The following is a 5,269-nucleotide window of genomic DNA, read 5'->3' as shown; positions in this document are numbered from 1 at the left end:
GCTCTCGGGACCCCAGCCACGCCCCTGCCAGGCACCGGACACTACTCCGCGCCCGGCCACGCCTCTGCGAGCGCCGCTGACTCGCCGAGGCCCCGGGGCCCCGCGGCGCTGCTGCCGCCCCTGCCGCTGCGCGCAAAAGTAACTCAAGTTTGCGCGCCAATGGGGAAACTTGGGCAGGCGTCAGCCGCCGCCGCCGTGCGCCGCGCTCCTCTCGCACCCCCTCCGCAGTGCTTTTCTTCCCTTAGGTCCCTTCTGGGGGGCGGGGGTGGGGGTGGATTACTTGCCTAGGGTTGAGAGTTCTAGAAGGGATGTCTGTCCAAGCAAAGCTCCTCCGAGCACTTCTCTAAGCCAGGAGAGAGACGAGTGAGTTTCAGTTCAAAGTTTTGGGGATCGGGGGAATGAAGTTATTTCTCTCCTAGACACCCAACCTCTGAACCCAAGACTGCTCCCGCTGGATGGAGCTGCTTGCCTCGGTCCAGCTGCGGAATGGCTCCCCCCCTCCCCACCTCCACCGCCCCTCCACCCGGCGCGCTCCGGGAGCGCACTGGAGACAGCATTAACCTCAGCCTGGAAGCTTCTGTCCTGATTCCTAGTGGTTTCCAACCCTCACGAGCCTCTCCTTCACTCCGATCGCATTTTCATAAACCTTTACTGATAGTTTAACAAGCCCTTACTTCTACGTGTATCACTTTCACTCACATGTCGGTTTTAATGCTCCAGAGCTAAATGCTCACCCTGGTTGTGATTCAGTGTCTAGGCAGTATGGTTACCTCGCAGATCAGATGTACCGGGCACAGCGGACACCAGCCCTGGACTCGTCCAGGACTCACAGAGACACTTTTGGGACAATAGGTTGTCTGCTGGGTTCCAGTCGACTCGGCTCCCTGGGCGGAGGGAGCAGAACGCGCCTCCCTTGGGTTTGCAGACGGGGCTGGTTCTGATAAAACGCTATGCGAATGCCTCAGAGAGTAGCCCTTCACCCATCGCCCAGACAAGTACTTTTATTCATTCCTCCTTTGCCATCAATCACCGCCAGACTCCTCTAGCGCTTTCCGACCGGGCTGCAACCTTTCCCCTTGGGCGATGCCTGGACAGCATCAGCTCCGGCTGCCCGCTGGAGAGGGCAGTCCTGGGCCAGAGTCCTGTCCCATGAGGCTGTGTATTTGTCTTCGTTCTAAGTGCTTCTAAAGAAGAGCCTAACGCGCTCCCACGACGCTCTTGGAACTATAGGCAAGAGCAAACCTCTGCCTTAAACTAGATTTCTAATGTTGAGGGAGACTGCTTTGCTTACAAGTAACGTGCTCTTCCGAGACATGTGGGGGCTTGGCTCGTTGTTTTGTTTTGCCTTTAAGTTTCAAGTTCACAGAGGCCCCAGTATGGAAAAAAGAAAAGATCCTTTCTTTTCAATCCCACCCCCAACCCCCTCCACCCAGCACTGCTCCATAGAAGGACTCAAAGTCACCCCCTAGCTTTCTTTCTCAAATACATCTTTTCTCCCGCTTCCTGAAGCGTCATCTTCAGACCAGCTCAGGGGCTTTTATACTGGATGGTCCCACGAAGGACCCAATGATGTAGGAGACATAAAAATAGCCAGAAAGTTGCCATGCAAATTCAACCTGATGTTCCAACAAAACAAATCCTATCCACCTTCCTTCCTTCCTTCCTTCCTTCCTTCCTTCCTTCCTTCCTTCCTTCCTTCCTTCCTTCCTTCCTTCCTTCCTTCCTTCCTTCCCCCCTCTCCTCTCTCTCTCTCTCTCTCTCTCTCTCTCTCTCTCTCTCTCTCTCTCTCTCTCTCTCTCTCTCTCTCTCTCTCTCTCTCTCTCTCTTTCGGGGACTGCCTGCCGTTTTAAGTCAGTCTAGGCCCTTCTGCTGTCCCTTAGCTTTATTCATTCAAGGCTAGCATTCCATTACTTGAGTCTCAGCTCCACTTGCAGCTTTTTGGTGGTCAAATTGGAGATAAGAGTCTCACAGGCTGTGTTATTCAGGCTGGTTTTGAATCTTAGTCCTAAGAGCTCAGCCTCTTAAGTAGCTAGGGTTACAGGTATGAGCCACAGGTGCTCAGTTCCTATCCATTTTTATGGCATAGAGGGAAATAATAGTGACTGGCAGTTTTGCCCAAAGATTGCATTGGGCAAAGAAATTCAGGTTGTACAGGGCTCTGGTGCTACTTTGCTGTTTTGTCAGCAAAATCCTGGATGTATATGTGAAGTTAAATGCAGAAAAGTATTCCACGTTGCAGTTCCCGACAGAGATGAAAGCTCTTGTTTAGTAGCTTGTATAGGTGGATAAACCAACAGTAGGAAATAAACAGTAGGAAATCAATTTTTATTTTAAGAGATGAACTTTATAAGTATGAAATGTAGCTAAGAGGTGATTAAGGAGTAAAATTTAAAGGAATGTGAAATGGTCTAGCTGTCAGTGCTAATCCCAAATCTGGCTGTTTTGAGGGCAGCCCTCATCCTCCCTGTCTGAATGAAAACAAGGTCAACATTCAAGTACTTCAGAAACAAATCAGGATGCACAGCGTGTGTGAATAACTGGAACTAGATGGATGAGGATTTTGCTCAGTTGACTCCACAGAAGGTTATTTTGAACCTGCTCTGTACAGCCTTCTTCCCTTTCATACATGACTTCGTCTCTTGCCCCTTCACCATCATCTCCATTCGCACAAGTACTCCACTCAGTCTTGGAGGATCTTTCCAGTCTCCATTGGGGTCTACCTCTTCCTTTTTCTCACAGCGTCTTCTCATTGTGAGCTAACTTAACACTTGATCACATACAGACTCCTGACCTTATAGGAATCCATTGCACTTTTTAATATACATATATATTATTGTAAAAATGCTGTACAAAAGGGTTACAGTTACTGGAGTAAGGCAATGAGTACATTTCTTGTTGAGTGTTGTTACCTCCTCCTTTGTTTTTCTCCTGCTATCCCCACCTCCTCCCTTCCTCCCCCTACAAGTTATAAAGTTCATTTGCAACATAGTGACTTGTGAGGATCACTGTTGCAATGGATCATCCTGTGGAATTCATTGCTTTTTAAGGGTAAAGACTGAATTCCTTGTTTTATTTTTCTGTGTAATCATAATGCCTGCCACAAGTTGAACTCAAGAAATACTTTTTTTTGTGTGAAAATACCGTACAGAGGGGTTACAATTACATGGGCAAGGTAATGAGTACATTTCTTATCAAGCATTGTTGCCTCCTCCTTTGTTTCCCCTTCCCATCCCTTCCCATTTCCCACCCCACCCACCCACCCAAGAAATAGATCATAGCATTCAAAATTTAGTAACTCTGTTTAGTAACTCATTGGCCTTAACACCCAAAGCCAAATGTTTTCAGTAAACATACCCATTTGTTATTTAGAATTTAAATTCCAGTGTAACAGGTATATAGATTCTTTACAATAGGATCTATCATCTGTATTAGGTATTTTATTCACAGTTGGTTTTCTCCTGAACTGCTGTCTTCAAGCTTGATATTTGTTTGTTTTTTCATGATTTTATAGGTAGTCAAATTGAGTTTTAAGAATTCATTTCTCTTCATATGATTTAATTGTTTTTGGAGTTAGGATTTTAATCCATCTGGTTACTAGACTGTACTTGGTGGATTAATTTATTCAGAGAGATTCTAAATAGATCTTTTCTATTATGTGAGGAGAAACGGTGTTTTATACATTAACAACATTTAATTGAAGCTAAAGCTTAATCATTTCACATTCAAATTAAAGAAAACCATGTAGAATGTAAGGATGAAATTTCTGAACCTCATGAGTGATTGTCTTCAAGTCATAAGAAATTAGCTCTTGATCTCTCTTTTGTAAAATGTCAGGAGAAGAAAGAATTGAAAGTATTCCTGCTCTAAACTGGGCACTGGTGGATCACACCTGTAATCCTAGCTACTCAGGAGTTCTGAGCAGAAAAGTCTGTGAGAACTCTTATTTCCAATTAACCACCCAAAAGCTAGAAGTGGAAATGTGGCTCAAGTGGTAAAGTACAAGCCTTGAGTGAAAAGAGCCAGGTGAGAGGCTCTGAGTTCAAGTCTTACTACCAATGCACACACATAATTACTTTTCTAATTAGTCAGTGTGAGTGACATATAATGTGGTAAAAGTGTCCTGAAGTGCAGAACTATGGGAAAAAAAATGGATCTGTAATCAAAGTTTCTTCTTTTTTGTCTCCACTGTCTTTAGTCATGCCTTGGGCAGTATTGCTATTATATAGCTTTTTTGTTTTTGTTTCACTGTATAACATGGAATCTTTGAGGCTCAACTTTATTTATAAATTCCTTAGTAATTAAGTATAGTGTACATTTCATTTGTATATTGGAGATAAATCTTGCATCAGAGTTTAAGAATCATGGCCTGGCACTGTGCCTCAAGTGGTAATGTGTTTGCCTGGCATACTTGAGGTCCTGGGTTCAACCCCCCAGTACTATTAAGTTAAAGGATCCTTTCCTGAAAACTTTTGGGTTTGAGGTAAATTTGTATTTATTAAAAATACATTTCTGAAAAGGTTACTTATACTTAGAATCATTTTTACACACTTGCTTTTATAAAGTTGTTGTTTTTTTTTTCTCAAAGTATTCCAGGAAATCTGTCAAAATTCTAGCTTGGCTAAGCTCACTTTCCCAAATGAGAAAGGCAGTGGCTAGAATTTTGACAGATTTCCTGGAATACTTTGGATATAAGTGGTATCTTCTCCTTCAAGGGCTCTAACGAGGAGGTCTTGAAGACATAGTCGAATGTTCTTCAGAAGTCAGTCCTCAAAGAGGTTTGCCAGGGGGACATTACCCAAAACCTTTCCCCCTGGTAAGAGGAAAAAACGAAAAGCCCTTTTAGCTTCAAAGGAGGGGACACTTTCATGTAAGCTTCTTGATATGAATGCACCCTTTGGAATCTACCTTGAACTCTCTAAATCACTGGTGCTGAGGGACATGGTATGAAAAAATGTAGGCAGAGCTGGTTCAGTTGCCTTTCCACATATTCCCTGAGGAATAGATCCAATCATCACATTGTGCTTGAAGCGGGAGCACAGGAAAGATGTAAAGCACCTGTACAGATCAATAACAAACTGCATGAACATTTCCATTTCTCGAATTTGTCTCTTATAGTAAGTGATTGAAGTTCTGTGGGCATTATGGTTAAAAGATTTTGTTTTTTAAATTGAGGTAAAACTTACATACAGCTAAATAGATAAGAAGATGTAAGTACACAGTTTGAAGCATTTTTACAAATGCATGTACTTCTGTAATCTATATGTAGTAA

Source organism: Dipodomys merriami, unplaced genomic scaffold (genome assembly GCF_024711535.1).
Source record: "Dipodomys merriami isolate MVZ:Mamm:240054 unplaced genomic scaffold, mDipMer1.0.p SCAF_6, whole genome shotgun sequence".
Lineage (NCBI taxonomy): Eukaryota > Metazoa > Chordata > Mammalia > Rodentia > Heteromyidae > Dipodomys > Dipodomys merriami.
This window is presented reverse-complemented; position numbering follows the sequence as displayed.